The sequence below is a fragment of the Sphaeramia orbicularis genome, chromosome 3, assembly GCF_902148855.1.
Source record: "Sphaeramia orbicularis chromosome 3, fSphaOr1.1, whole genome shotgun sequence".
In the NCBI taxonomy this organism is placed as follows: domain Eukaryota; kingdom Metazoa; phylum Chordata; class Actinopteri; order Kurtiformes; family Apogonidae; genus Sphaeramia; species Sphaeramia orbicularis.
Genome location: NC_043959.1, coordinates 22,378,111 through 22,394,430, shown reverse-complemented (window position 1 = coordinate 22,394,430; position 16,320 = coordinate 22,378,111). Strand labels below are relative to the sequence as shown.

At 37.8% G+C, this 16,320-nt stretch overlaps 1 protein-coding gene and 1 long non-coding RNA gene across 2 annotated transcripts in view; both read left to right on the top strand.

The window, feature by feature from the left end:
• The window catches only part of LOC115414140 (protein kinase C-binding protein NELL1-like), an 806,279-nt gene that overhangs the window by 404,753 nt on the left and 385,206 nt on the right, over positions 1 to 16,320 (top strand). The gene's annotated exons all lie outside the window — the stretch shown is intronic.
• On the top strand, positions 2,324 to 14,698 carry LOC115414147 (uncharacterized). Its single transcript, XR_003934577.1, has 3 exons — positions 2,324 to 2,560; positions 5,211 to 5,214; positions 14,686 to 14,698. It is a non-coding gene; the product is annotated as an uncharacterized LOC115414147 (long non-coding RNA).

Genomic DNA, 16,320 nt, shown 5'->3' with positions numbered 1-16,320 from the left:
GTGTGTACACAGAAAAAGTTTTAGATCTTTGAGTTCAGCTCATGAAAAATGGGAGCAAAAACAAAAGTGGTGCGTTTATATTTTTGTTCAGTGTATCTTCCAGACTTTCTCGTAATAGTTTTGCTCATAGTCATTCTCTTCTTTCCATTATAAACAGTCTTTATGGACACTCCAACTATTATTGAAATCTCCTTTGGTGTGACGAGTGCATTCAGCAAATCACACACTCTTTGACGTTTGCTTTCCTGATTACTCATATGGGCAAAAGTTTCTGAAAAGGTATGGATAATAGTGTTAGGTATGATTATGACATCAATATATGTTTGGTTTCAAAACAATTGACATAGTGCCTGCTGAGAAAAAACAACTAAATGTTCATTGTAAATTTTGCTTCCCCACCCTGTATAATGATATACTCACCCTGCCTCAGTGCAATAGTCACAACACGTGCGCCTTGTTTTCTTAATCTTTCTTTGTATATAACATATATTACCTGTATATATCCTTATTTGTTGTACATGTTTTTCATCTGTAGTATAGAGTTAGCTTTTGTACATTTCAGTAGTTTTAGCAATACTTTATTAGCATATTTATCTATATTGTAAAAGCCAAGTGGCCTCTGTGTGTGTCCATGGATTCACACAAAATCTGGAAACAGCTGACTACGGCAGTTTGGCATACTTATGTATTTTTGTTCCAGGAAGAGACTAGCAAAAACGGCAAGTTGATAGTACCAATATTTTTTGAGATATTAGTAATTTTGGAATACAATAGCCTTACAGTCACGTTACTATGGCCAGAATGCTGGCTGGACAAATGTGGTACAACATGCACAAATACACAACAGTATAAAAAAGACCACATCTAGGACCTGTGGATCCCCACAGGTCAACGCGCTAGTATTTAATATTTTATCCTGTTGCTTTTTGCGCATGCCTACATTTTTTAGTATTTTTATGATATTTTGTGTGATATTTTAATATAGTCCATTATGTACTAAGTGTTTTTGCTGCTAAACAGAACAGAGCTGCTAAACTGATTTGTATTGTTCCTGTGACAGTGAGAATAAAGATCTATTCTATTCTATTCTATTGTGTTCTGTTCTATTCTATTCTGTTGTGTTCTCTTCTATTCTATTGTGTTCTGTTGTGTTCTGTTCTATTCTATTTTATTCTATTCTGTTATATTCTATTCTGTTGTGTTCTGTTCTATTCTATTGTGTTCTATTCTGTTGTGTTCTGTTCTATTCTATTCTATTCTATTCTACTGTTCTGTTCTATTCTATTCTGTTCTATCCTATTCTGGTGTTCTGTTCTATCCTATTCTGGTGTTCTGTTCTATTCTATTGTGTTCTGTTCTGTTCTATTCTATTCTGTTCTATTCTATTGTGTTCTGTTCTATTCTGTTGTGTTCTGTTCTGTTATATTCTATTCTGTTGTATTCTATTCTATTTTATTCTATTCTATTCTATTCTATTCTATTCTATTCTATAATGGAACTAAAATTGCTGAATACTTAGCGGTTCCCACCCCTAGTCCAGGTGCTTTAACTCCACTTATATTTCAGGTCACTATAGTGAAAAGTCATTGCTGTTAATGATCCGAGTGCACAAAGTGACTTATTGATTGGGCACTGTTTAGATAATCCTCATTTGTCCATATTCACCGTGTGATGATGGGAGCGGCAGAATGCGTCAGTGTCTGCCGGCTGAATTGGCTCTCACTCTGAGGCATTAAAGAGTAATTGGCTGCGTTTGTAGTCCTACGAATCAATCAGCTTCTCTGTGGGATCTCTGCCATGTTAAAACAAGAATGTAATGACAGGGAACGAATGGGGAACAGCGTCGGCTCCTCCTCTGCTCTGAAAAGGAGGCCGAGGTGGAGCCCGGGTGAAGACGACAAATAGAGACACAAGCAGGCAGGAAGTTGGGTGGATAAAGACAAGGACGAGCTCAATTCTGAGGCTGACGGGGGATTTTTCTGACTCTACAGACTGAGGAACACTCTGGATGTAGAACACAGGAAACATTTATTGGAACGAGCTCGTGAGAAACAGAACGCTCCATAAAGTGAAGTGAAGTCGATCTATACGGCTGTGAAATGGACAGAGCTTATTTGGATATGTATAATATTTTTTGCCTTTTGTGCAGGATTGTTCAGAATTTATTTCGACGTATAAGATTTGTGAAAGCCACGTAGGACTTTCATCACAAGTTTTTCATCAGATCTGTAAAACCTGAGTCATTGCCTAAGTATCACAAATCCATAAGTATTTCTGAGATTACACACCTGAATCTCTTCTGTCACGGTACGGCGTAAAATTAACTTTTTACCTCATCTGCCATTGGCTAGTGACCTCCAACAATTTACAGGCCAAAATTATTTTTCACCAGCCAAATAAAAATATGTGCCTTATTTGACTTAAAATAATTAGCATAGGTTTTTATTATGCAAATCCAACTTAAGTATCACTTAAAGAATACAGTTATGTACAGATAAAATTAGATTATCGCTATTTTATTAGGTTATATTTCATTTCAAGGTGACTGCTGCATCATCATGTAATAAAAATATTTAACCCTCATCCTACCAGCTGGGGTCCAACTGGACCCCAGGACATGATTTTTATGTCTCTGCTGTATCATTCATTGAATGCTCACTTTGTGCTAGCAGTTTGTCTGTCTGTATGTCCATATTTGATTGCTTATATTAGTTCCAAAAACAACAACTGACATAATGGGTACTGTATTCACCTTGTTTCAGTAAGTGATGGTGAATAGAAAGAGAAGAGCAAGGTCCACTGCTGCACAAGCCCTTAGGTCTATTTTAGAAACAGAGGACAGCTCGGAGGCTGAAGGTTCCGAGACATCCGACTGTTAAAAATCAGGGTGATTTGATCATTTGTATCACCCTCATTCTTACACAATTAGTTATTATAACAGTGTTTTACAATACAAACTGCTTTCATACGTAATAAAAACGTTCCAAAATGAAATGACGTTTCTTGTCTGTTACTAAGATGTGATATCACCATATATCACAGTGGGGTCCACATGGACCCCGGTTGGTAGGATTAGGATACCAAATATGTTGGTAGGATGAGGGTTAAAAGTGTAATCTTTGACACTGACTGAGTCAAATGTCTGTCACAGCTTTAACAGGAACGTTCTGTTTAATGCCCAGGAAAAGGGAAAAGAAAAAAAAAAAAAACATCAACTGGGATTGAGTCTGAATAAAATGAACTCCACAGACCAGAGATATTTGTCTAGAATGCTGTATGAATACTAGGGCTGGGTAAAAAAAAATAGATTTGATCGATTTTGAATCGATTTTATTTTAATTTTGCATTATCGGGTAGTAATGGATAAGATCGATTTTTCTGAGTGGGACCATGCGTACCTGACCCGGGTACCGCCACACCAAGGTGCAGATGGGTCTATCTTGCAGACCCTTATGGGAGACAGGCATCTCTATCTCACTCGTGCCAGTTCTAGCGCAGGATGGTCTTGGAGGAAGGGTGGGGAAAACCCCTCTGGGGGAGGTCCTCCCAGCCTCAAACTCAAACCTGCACGTAGTGTGGAGGAACTGGCCGCCTGGTCAGGGGAGGCTCTCCAAGGCAGGTCACAGAAGCCGGAACAATTTCAAAGTGTATTCCACCATAAACAGTCCATTTGTTTACAAATGGAGCTGGTAGGACACTCTGGCATGTTCAGAAATTTGTCATGCCGTCTATCGTGGGAAGCGAAACTCCACGCAGCCGCAGTAGCAAGAGGCAGTAAAGCAGTTTCCATGTTTGTTTCCGCTGCGGCCATAATGGGGCTGCGTAACCGCACAAGAGTTCCTATGTGTATATGCACAAACGTCAGATAAACTTTTGAATCTTCAGAAATGAGAAGCTCCTCGCTGCATCAGTTAAAGGGTTAAAGAGCTGAAACAGATTCATCACTGCAGTAACTATCCAATGGAAGGATCTGAACTATTTGCAGAGTTCAGTCCAGGTGGAGGCTGTGTTTTGGTTGAGCTGTGTAAGATTCACTAATGCAGTTTTTGTTGGGTTGGTCTCTGGGCTGTTTATCAATCCATGGAAGAATTGAGTGTATTTAATGTGTGAACCTCTGAGGGCATGTCTCCAAAAGCTCCTGTTAAAGGTGTCTCCTCTCTTATTCACCATCTTCGATCACGTGGAATATAAATCCAGCTGGAAAATTTGCACTGATTATTGCTGAGATGGGTGTAAATTGATGGTAGTTAAAATTGCAGTGGGCAGGTGCAGGCGTCTCATCAGCTGTCAGTGGAGAAGGTCAAACGGTGTAAATATATTTAGTATCTGAGCCTTGCTTTAAAAAGAAAACAAATCTTGAGATGTGTCAGCATATCTGGCTGTTAAATGTAAGATATCAGACGGAAAAAAACTCAGTAAATAATCTATTAACGAATCTCTCCAGGAATGTTTTTGGCAGATCACGATGGTTAATATGAAACTGGGGAGTTGCATTGTGTGGTACTGTAGCACTTGGGACAAACACTGATCCGCTGTAATGAAAAACAGGCCCTTTAAATAATCTGCATCCGCTCCCATTAGGCTACTTACAGCAAATAAGTTTTTCAGGGGGGTTTTTCAGGCTCGACTCCAGTGAAAATATGAACACTTTAGCCCACAGACCACGGCGAGCACGGAGCCAGGAAGCCCTCTGGCTCCAGGATTACCAGGCCCAATCCCCCGCAGCGCCAAAGCGGTCAGGAAATTGAACGGGAATAAGCAGGGATAAATAACCGTACGAGGAATGAGGCGAGGGAACGGAGCGATGCCAAGGACGGCGTCGACAGTGTTGGAACACATGCAGTCAGTGTAGTGCAGATGGCAGAGATGGATGCCACCCAGAAGAGAGTTTGAGAAGTGGGACATGTGGGAGAAGAAGACAAAGTGCACTCGCAAACGCTCGGTGAAATGACTGTAATTCATTACAGGTCTTTCTCTGACCTTTTAGCGGAGTGCTCACCCACTGCGACTCCGGCGGACCTCTGCCAGAGTTCCACAGTGGGACGAGTCCATCCTCGGCCTCTCACCGTGGACAGAGTCTGGCTCTTTCCAACTCTGTTTTCTCTTTTATTATCTCTGTCAGAGCTCGGAAAACACAGTCCCGCTGTTGTCTGTACCCGTCGCTCTGTTGGACTGTTACTGCTGGGATGTTTTTAAACCTTCACATCAAGGTCAGTTCTGCTCCTCACGTCGACCTCGTTGGTTCAGACTTTGCAACCTTCTAATTTAATCGGAGCCAAATTTGCAGATGTGAATCCTCGTCCTGAATCGATTATTCTGTCTTCACTAGTGTTTGACTACTAGCTGTACAGATAGGTACATAACCCATTCTAAACTTGACTCTTACTGTCATTTTTTTTTCTGGTGAGGTTAAACCATTAGGCTGAACTGGTAGTTTATGATTGCAGGAATTGAAAAAAACAACAACAACAACAAAAAAAACATTAGTGTGTGGACTAAGCCAAAAAAAAGAACTGACCCCTTTCACTGGCGCTCCATCCAGAAGTCCACAGTCCACAAACACTTGATTTTTGTTTTTTTTGTTTCACTCCTGGCAGGATGTGAATGATTGATTTTTTGCAATGCACTTCTGATTTTTATATTTTCATCATCATGTCTAAACTTGGATGAGTGTTAATGCTAAAGGCTAAATCTGGTGTTCCTGACCGTGTTTTTTTTTTTTTTTTTTTCAGAATAGAAATTGAAGGAAGGATTTTCATATTAACCCTATAACACCAAGCGTATCATATTTGATATACAGGGTGGGGAAGCAAAATTTACAATATTTTGAGGCAGGGATTGAAAGACAGTGTATGACCAATTAGTTTATTGAAAGTCATGAGAATTTATTTGCCACAAGAAAATTGACATAATAGAAAATGTTTTTATTCTATGTGTCCTCCTTCTTTCTCAATAACTGCCTTCACACGCTTCCTGAAACTTGCGCAAGTGTTCCTCAAATATTCGGGTGACAACTTCTCCCATTCTTCTTTAATAGTATCTTTAAGAAAGTCGACATTGCTGTGTGATGTTCTATTGGTAGCATGTTCTAAAACGCCCCAAATAGCAGAATCCAGAGGGTTTAGATCTGGGCTAGAAGGCGGCCATAAACATGATTCCCAAAAATTGCTAAAGTTGGATTTGTTGCTGTTGTCAACAAGTGTTTGGGTGTTCTTGTGTAAGATTTTAACTTCAAATCATATTTTACTGCATTTCTAATGGTCTTGTTGTCTACCTCAAGTTCAATTGCCATTTTTCTCATGGATTTGGTTGGATCCTTTAGGATTTTGGGTTTGAGAACTTTAATAAAAGCTTTGGTACGTTTTTTGTTGCTTCCTCCACTTCCAGACTTTCTCGTAATAGTTTTGCTCATAGTCATTCTCTTCTTTACATTATAAACAGTCTTTATGGACACTCCAACTATTTTTGAAATCTCCTTTGGTGTGACGAGTGCATTCAGCAAATCACACACTCTTTGACGTTTGCTTTCCTGATTACTCATATGGGCAAAAGTTTCTGAAAAGGTATGGATAATAGTGTTAGGTATGATTATGACATCAATATATGTTTGGTTTCAAAACAATTGACGTAGTGCCTGCTGAGAAAAAACAACTAAATGTTCATTGTAAATTTTGCTTCCCCACCCTGTATGAGTTTTGAAGCCCTCTAAATGATCAGTGTGATATGTTTTTTCTTGAAAAACCTAATGTATACAATTAGATACATGCAATACACAGATAATCCACCAGGGGGAGGAATTCGTTCACCAGAGGCATTTCCAGTGACACTACAAGACTGTCATTAATGAGGAAGGAGGCAGAACTTGGCCAATATTGAAAAGGAATGACCCATTTGTTAGACATGTTTGTGTTATATTTTTGTTTGTTCAAAAATAATATTTGAGCATTGAGACCCAATGTATCAAATATGATACAAAATTGAAACTCTACATGGAAATTTATATTTGACAGACTTTTTTTTTTTTTTTTGGTTGTTCAGAAGGACCAATAAAGGCTCCAGCTTCAAAGAACTGGAATTTTCTGTCAATGATTTAATGGTTCTGGCTTTACAGGGTTAAAATCCACAAGTGAAAATCTGTTTTTGGTCATAAATAACATGCAACATTTATTCATTAACACATTTTCCATCAAAGTCTACTTTACCTCTGTGGCGATGCACAGAAACACACAGCAGGAAGCTTCTTTTCATCTTTTACCTGAATATTTATAGTTTTATCAACAAGAATGAAGATAAATAAAAGTTAAATCTAGTGCTTTGTAAATGTTGGCTATTTCTGTCCATGAAAATTATGCACATCTTTGTATAATTCCCACTCTGACCACCATCATACTAATCCATTATTAATCCACTCAGTCATTATACAATGTCTTTTTACTGCACATCCTTTAACAGTGAGAAAAAATAGTCTTCACACATTTTCATCTGCTCAAGTTAAAAGCACTAATGAATCTGTTGTGAACTTTTATTACTCCTCTTTCTTTTACAAGTGAAAACAAAAGTACAAAACATTATCATTCTTCTTATTGACACTGGATGAAATGAAAAACTTTTACTTTATATTATTACTTTTTGTAATTTTTGTTTTGTGTCTGGATCTGCTGTATTTGCATCAGCTACCTCCTGAAGAGTGAGATGCTGAAGGAGGATTTTATTTTCCGTGGGTCAAATACATAATTAGCTCCTGAATTTTCCACAAAAAACTGTATACAGATTTTAAACAGGATTTATATCACCGGTCCAGTCTGTGAGGGTTTTGCCTTTAGGTAGGAAAAAGTAATTACAAAGCTGAGTTTATTCTGTGACTAAGTTATTTTTTAATTTTATTATTTTTAAAGCGGCCTAATAAGGTTTGAATAGAACAGATGTTGCTGGACACCTGAAAACACACTATTTTTGTCTTTTTTTATTTATTTATTTATTTATTTGGAAATGCATGCCATACAAAACTGCCCTTTCGGGTGCAATTCAATAACCACACTGTCTGTTCTTTCCACAACACAAGGTTTACAAAAAATCTCACAAATGTTTTCAGCCGATGGATTTTGAACAGCATACTCAATGATACTGGATGGAAAAGACACCAGGTATCCAGGTAAATTGGGACGTAAAATATTACAAATCACCCCTTTAATTTAGACACCAAAAAAAAAAAAAAAAATTGACTGAAGTAATTCTGGATGGAAAATGCAGTTCACATTTTAGATAATGTGGTAGCTAAAACATTATTAACGGTGCCTTTAATTTAAGCAGAAGTATTATTAATATTAATATTACCTAGAAAAGACACAGTTGAAAATGGAATAAAATTGTTAACTAAAATATTACTAATTGCCCTGTTAATTTAGACAGAAGTGATAGTAATACTGGAAGGAAAACACACAGTTTGAGTTTTAGTAATTGTGTTAACTAAAATATTACTAATTGCCCCTTTAATTTAGGCAGAATAGTTATTAATAGTAACACTGGGTGGAAAAGACAGCTACTTTTAGCAAATTTGTTAATTGAAATACTATTAATTGCTCCTTTAATTTAGACAGAAAAAAATTTGGACTAAATTTATACTGGATGCAAAATGCAGTTAAAACATTAGATAATGTGATAACTAAAATATGACTAAATACCCCTTTAATTTAGGCAGAAGAAATAGTAATAATAATACTAAACAGAAAAGACACACTTCAAAAGTAATACATTTATTAACTAAAATATTACTGATTGCCCCTTTAATTTAGACAGAAGTGATGGTAATACTGGAAGGAAAAGACACAATTTGAATTTTTATTAATTGTGTAAAATTAAATATTATTATTTGACCCTTTAATTTGGGCAGAATAAGTAGTAATACTGGAAGGAAATGTCACAGGTAGTTTTAGTAAATTTCTTAACTAAAATATTACTAATTGCCCCTTTAATTTCAGCAGAAGTAGTAGTAATAGTAATGTGAGATAGAAAAGAAACATTTGAAAATGTACTAAATTTGTTAACTAAAATATTACTAATCACCCCTTTAGGCAGAAGCAATAGTAATACTGGAAGAAAAAGACACAATTTGATTTTTTATTAATTGTGTAAATTAAAATATTACTAATTGCTCCTTTAATTTAGGCAGAATAGTTATTAATAGTAATACTGGGTGGAAAAGACAGTCACTTTTAGCAAGTTTGTTAATTGAAATACTATTAATTGCTCCTTTAATTTAGGCTGAAAAAAATTTGGGACTAAATTAATACTGGATGGAAAATGTAGTTAAAACATTAGATAATGTGATCACTAAAATATGACTAAATACCCCTTTAATTTAGGCAGAAGAAATAGTAATAATAATACTAAACAGAAAAGACACACTTCAAAAGTAATATATTTATTAACTGAAATATCACTAATTGCACCTTTAATTTAGACAGAAGTGATGGTAATACTGGAAGGAAAAGACACAATTTGAATTTTTATTAATTGTGTAAATTTAAATATTACTAATTGACCCTTTAGGCTGAATAATTAGTAATAGTAATACTGAATGGAAAAGACTGTTTTAGTAAATTTCTTAACTAAAATGTTACTAATTGCTCCTTTAATTTAGGCAGGAAAAAGTGGTAGGACTTAAACTGAATGGAAAAGCGGCTGCTCCAGAACTCCCACACTAAAATAACTAATAACTAGTAGCTAAAACATTACTAATTGCCCCTTTAATTCAGGCTGCAGAAGCTGCCTTTTCTGTACTGTATTCAGTGGGAGGTTTTACAACAGGACAGGACTCATTGACTCTGTCTTCAAACGCAGACAGACCTTTGACCGGGCCACAGCCTCTGTCTGAACACGGATAATAAAAGATTATATCCTGTGTGTTTTGGCCAGAAGGTGAAGACGTGGCTGCAGTCGGGTCTGAACGCCGAGTGACGCTCCTCCTCACTTTTCCCCTCAGTCATCCCCAGTCCGTTAATTACAGCGGCGACCGCGGGGACTAATGATCATGTTCCACAGGGTGGTAATGACACAATTATGCCTATGAGGACATCAGTCATCTCTACTTAGCTCAGACAGTGTCCTTGGCCTTTTACACATACATTCGTACGCATATACTCAGACAGCCAATAAGAAAAGAAGTCAAATGGATGACTGTCATTGAACTACATAAGTACCTTTACACAAAGTTTCTCAACTGGTGGAGGGTTTTTTTTTTTTTAAGAGAAGAACCAGGATTCAATTCACAGATGAGTTAAAACTGCTACTACTGATTCTATTCTACCAAAATATACAACAGGGGTCATCAGCTACATGTCTAAACCCATGAAGACCAAAACCATCTGCTGATCTAAACTGTTTAATACCTGTTGATCCACTAAACCTATTGATTCATGTAAATAATTGGTGTAAAATACAGTTTGTCATTTTTTCATGCTCACCAGATATGACCCATTTGGATGTTGAGAGGCTCTGTAGTTAAACTGCTTGTAGTTAACTGTAGTTATGTTGTAATTAATTGTAGTTAAGAATCCAATTTGACCAGATTTAGGAATATTAGGCTGATTTCTAGCAGGGTATTTTTTTTGCAGTGATGCAGATATTTTTGGTGAATTGGACAACCAGTCTTCCCCTATATATTTTCATTGGCTTATATCAGTGTAGTATTTTTTTTTTTTTTTTTCATTGTACCTTTGTTTAACCAGGAAGTCCCATTGAGATTAGGAATCTCTTTTGTAAGGGAGACCTGACCAAGGTAGCAGCTATACAAAGTCCAAACAACATAAAACACATACACAATGAACAATAAAACACAATAACAACTATTCAACCATAATGGCATCATGAAAAACTGTGGCATTCCTCCTTCACTGCATTCTCCATGATACTTTTAAAATCACTGACAGAAATAAATGTATGTAGTATTAAGGCTGGGTATATATGACTAACTAGAAATTGCTGTTGTGCAAAAATTAGAAATAAGATTTTACACAACAGCTACATTTTCTCTGTGTTCCTCTCCTAAAAATATTAATAAATGTAATAATACCAATTATAATTATCATCATTAAACACTGATGGTCAAATACAAACGTTTGGTATCAATAAACCTTCACTCTTGTTAAAATGATTTAAATCTCAGTTGTGTTTGGGCTTTCTTTCTGAAATTTTCATTAATTAAATTTTCAAGTGCATATGAAGCTTTTATTTCATTTTGAGCAATTCACTAATTATAGTTTATTTTTATTTAGCGTATTTCCTTCAGGACTTAACTTAAAAACTGGCTGAAATCAAATCAGCATTGTACGCACTAGAGCCCTGCAGGTGTCCTGATGCATGTTGCATGTTTTCTCCTGTGTATCCGGATATTCTGCACTGCTGCACCTCACTAACAAGAGCTGCTTGTAACCAGGTAAACTGTTCATATTCATCTTCACTGGAATCGAGTTTTCTCTGTTTTGTGCTGCATGACCACCTGCCCATGCACCAATGTCTCTCCAGGTGTTTGTTCTAATACTTAAAGGTTAACTGTGTATGCTGTATATGTGAACTAATGCTATGTAATGTGTGGGTGAAATTTTATTAGGGATGTTCGATATTGACCCGTGACCCTAGTGAAGATAAAGCGGGTTCAGAAAATGAATGAATGAATGTTCGATATTGACTCTTTGCCGATATCCCATATGCCGATATTGTCCAAACACTTAATTTCCGATTCCGATATCAACCGATACCGATATTGTTACACCCCTGGCTAGGGGACCCTAGGGCATAGCATGAATTAGTGGACACCTTTCCTTACCCTCAAGCCACAGAGAAAACCCCAGGATGCAGGTTGTACATTTTAACAAATAGATGATTTATTTACAAAGTGTATAGAGACAGGGAGTGAAAACTCAACAAAACGGCAGCTTGGTCTTCAGGTGGGCTCAGGCCAAGCTAACAAACATAACTTTACTAACCCAGGAAATGATGCTGACCTGCAAAAGAAAAGAAACCAAAATACAAAGTCTAACTGTCGGTTTCACAAAAATCAAGTGAAACAAAGGGATTGTCTCAAAAAAAGGATTTTATTCAGCACATGGGGTAAAAACAAACACTCGCAGCAGTCACTGTCTGGAATACAGCAAAACCTCTTCGTGACCAGGCTTTTTCAAGGAAACTGCAGAGTTGTACACGTATGTGTTTACGTAAATGGTAGATAAGTCCATATCTCAGCTGGCACCACTGCGTCCTTGAAGAAGCCCTGTTACTGTAAGAAGGCTTTTCACAGCTTGTATGAACTTTATACAAAGTAAAAATGTGTACAGGATTCACATACAGCATAGTATGGATGAATATAAGAATATAGGTAAAAGAAATTACTAGTATAAATCCACAGTTCCCTCCTTTGACCACATCCACATGTGATCACCATCAGTAAGTCACAAAGCATAACTTTCTCAAAAGGTGCAGGACACTACCCATTTCAGCAGTCTGCAAACATGTACATGCAGGATCCATTTAGAACAGAACAATCTTACATAAAATATAAATCATACTAATATCACTTGGCATGAATAACTCCTAATTGTTAACTGATTATCCAAAACCCTTAATTAGTTTTTTTTACCCAAATCACATAATAGATCAAAACTTAGCATATCTTCTGATCTCAAAAGTATGAAGCCTGAAAACCCACGTGCAGTTCTTAGTGCCGTGTCACAACTATATGTAATAGTTGGAAAGTTATTAATGTGGGAAAGACGACCTCATCGCGCTGCTGCACCCAACCATCCAACCATCAGCCACGTCCCGTTAAGGAATCCCTTAACGGGCACTCTTGAGATCAGACCAGGACGCGGGCTGTGCATTTTAACAAATAGATGATTTATTTACAAAGTGTATAAAGACAGGTACTGAAAACTCAACAAAACGGCGGCTTGGTCTTCAGGGTGGGCTCAGACCAAAATACAAACATAACTTTACTAACCCAGGAAATGATGCTGACCTGCCAAAGAAAAGAAACCAAAATACAAAGTCTAACCTCCCTTACTTAAACATGAGAAAACGAGACAAAAGAAAACGGCAGCCCACCTCTACTGCTGCAACCAGGGACACCAACAGAACGAAGACGGGGTTGGGAGTGGAGGAACGGCGACGATGGACTGGCCCACCTCCGTCATCTTTATAGTTCCGCCTCTGGCTGGCTGGTCCAATCCGTGTGTGGGATCTGGCTCTGCACCTGCAACACATCAACCACTCACGCACAGCTAGAAGGACACGCCCACCTATGGGTCGTAACAGATACGTACAGGTGTTTTTCCCCAAAACTAATTTTAGATCCCATCACATATCTCCTGTTATGAAATTAACACATTACCTCTTTTATTGTGAGGCCCCACTAGATGCATTTAGGGATGGGAATCGAGAACCGGTTCTTTTTGAGAACCGGTTCCCAGTAGCTCGATTCCTTGGAATCGTTTGCCTGCCTGCTCAACGATTCTGCTTATCGATTCCTGCCGTCGTTGTGCATGCGCGATGACGTCACATGTATGCTGCATTGTTTTGGTCAGAACGTAGCCAACATGGCGTTGAGGCAGAAACGGTCTAAAAAGACGACACCAGGTCCACTTACTTGGAACACTTGCAAAGCTTCCATGTCTTCAAAAGGGTGGAATCCCTCCAATATCCTCAAACATTTGTCCACAGCATGTGAATCATTTACAGGAATGTCAGGTATTTGATACTCAGCGGCGTTTGTGAATGTAGCAACAGAGTGAACGCCGGGCCGGTTCCGGTGTGGGCAACAAACATCGTAACTCCTCAAATACAAGTTTCCGAAGGTAAGAAGGGAAAGGAAATGAGGTGCACAGCCAGCCCAGCGTCATCTGTTATTATCATTTGTACATACTGTATATGTTATATTTTCTGTGCAGAGATGGAAATATAAAAGACAGTTAATGCAAACACACCTCTTTGTACTCTTTTATTCCCTCACCCAATGAGAATCGATAAGGAATCGGATCGATAAGCAATATCAATAATGGAATCGGAATCGTTGAATTCTTAACGATTCCCATCCCTAGATGCATTCCACAAATTAGCGTTTTCTGTACAAAATAAGAACACTACTTCAAGTTATGGAAAAGGGGACTTTGGCTGGCACTGTATGAATCATAAAGTCCCAGCATTCATAAAATTAAATGCTGGCACTTTACTTCTTACCCAGGACAACAGTTGAAAAATTGTTTTTTTGCTAATACTGACACATTTACAGAAATATCCATTAATGTGTACTGTCCCTGCTAAATAAACAAACAAAAAAAACCATTTCTTTTTATTGTCAGGAAAGACTTGTTCAAAAAAAAAGGGAGGTTGAAAGACTGCATGACATTAGATACAAAACACAAAACCTTCCTTGTAATCATTATTTGTTATTGTTATTTTGACTTTTCCTTGTTGCCTACTGAAACATAGCAGACCCTTTTCACCTTCTCTGGAGTTCATTACTACCACCAGCTGTTGATCTCTGCTGTACAGCGTTCAACGGGTGAATGAATGGGTGAATGCTCAGTTCAGTCATGTCATTGTCAGTACAGGGATGGAATAGTTTTTTATGCCCTGACTCTACATTTATCCTGCAGTTCAGATTTGTTCAGGGATTGATTTTAGCCGTCAGAGTAGTCCATGTCAAGGATTTTCCCTCGGAGTAGTGATTTTCTGCTCGGCTCCACAAAGCACGACGGCGCAGATTGGTTTATGACTCGACGTTCCACCAGGCTGCCTTACATTCACACCATATTTAACTGTTGACAATTAAACCCACCAACAACCTTTAGTTGTAACTGTGGCAGCACTAATTTAATGCTCCAGTGCAAGTGAGATAAACTGTGAATGTATGTGGAAGTGAGGAGGATCCCACACACATCATATAATACTGTGAATAGATTGAAGGTCACTTAATCTTAAGAAATGTATTACAAATGTACGACCTGAAAAATGCTCCACTGAGAGATTAAATAACAGACTTCTGCAGACTTGGATTCTTTTCATGTTATTTACACATTGACCTTGTTAAATGAAACCATGTTAAATGAAACCATGTTAAATGAATCGGTTAATCTAAATTGCCCATAGGTGTGAATGTGAGAGTGATTGTTTGCCTCTATGACCCAATCCTAATTCACCCCTTAGCCCCTCCCCCTTACCCATACCCCTTGGCCCTTGCACTTGGCACTACCCCTTGAAACAGAATTGCAAGGGGTAGGGTTTGAAACATTCCCCTATGAAATGGGACAACCTTTCGAGAATCTGTTACATCATCAGTAGTCATCGACAGGGTGCGATTTGTCAAATAAACGGGGGGGGGGGGGGGGGGGGGGGGTCAGCCCTGCAATGAACTACCAACATATACAGGATGGGGAAGCTAAATTTACAATGAACATTTAGTTGTTTTTTCTCAGCAGGCGCAACGTCAATTGTTTTGAAACCAAACATATACTGATGTCATAATCATACCTAACACTATTATCCATACCTTTTCAGAAACTTTTGCCCATATGAGTAATCAGGAAAGCAAACGTCAAAGAGTGTGTGATTTGCTGAATGCACTCGTCACACCAAAGGAGATTTCAAAAATAGTTGGAGTGTCCATAAAGACTGTTTATAATGGAAAGAAGAGAATGACTATGAGCAAAACTATTACGAGAAAGTCTGGAAGATACTATTAAAGAAGAATGGGAGATGTTGTCACCTGAATATTTGAGGAACACTTGCGCAAGTTTCAGGATGCGTGTGAAGGCAGTTATTGAGAAAGAAGAAGGACACATAGAATAAAAACATTTTCTATTATGTACATTTTCTTGTGGCAAATAAATTCTCATGACTTTCAATAAACTAATTGGTCATACACTGTCTTTCAATCCCTGCCTCAAAATATTGTAAATTTTGCTTCCCCACCTTGTATTAACATGTACATGTACTAGCTGTTGTAGTAGTAGTACATCCACTGTAAATAGTCATTATGTAGTTGTAGTATTAACAGTCATGGACCTTTGTTCTGGTTTTTAGTACTTATACTAACACCAGCTGATCTACTTTTGACAGTTCTAGTTCAGTTATCTGTGCATCAACGGCATTCATGTGTTCCCCCCCTCCCCCAGTCTCTCTCTTTGTTTTTCTCTTCCTTTACTCTCTCTCTTTTAACCCTACTGGTCCTGTCAGACATCCATCCTCCTGGACGCAGGTTCTGCTCCAGGTTTCTACCTGTTAAAGGGTAGTTTTTCCTTCCACTGTCATCACTCACTAGTGTTTGCT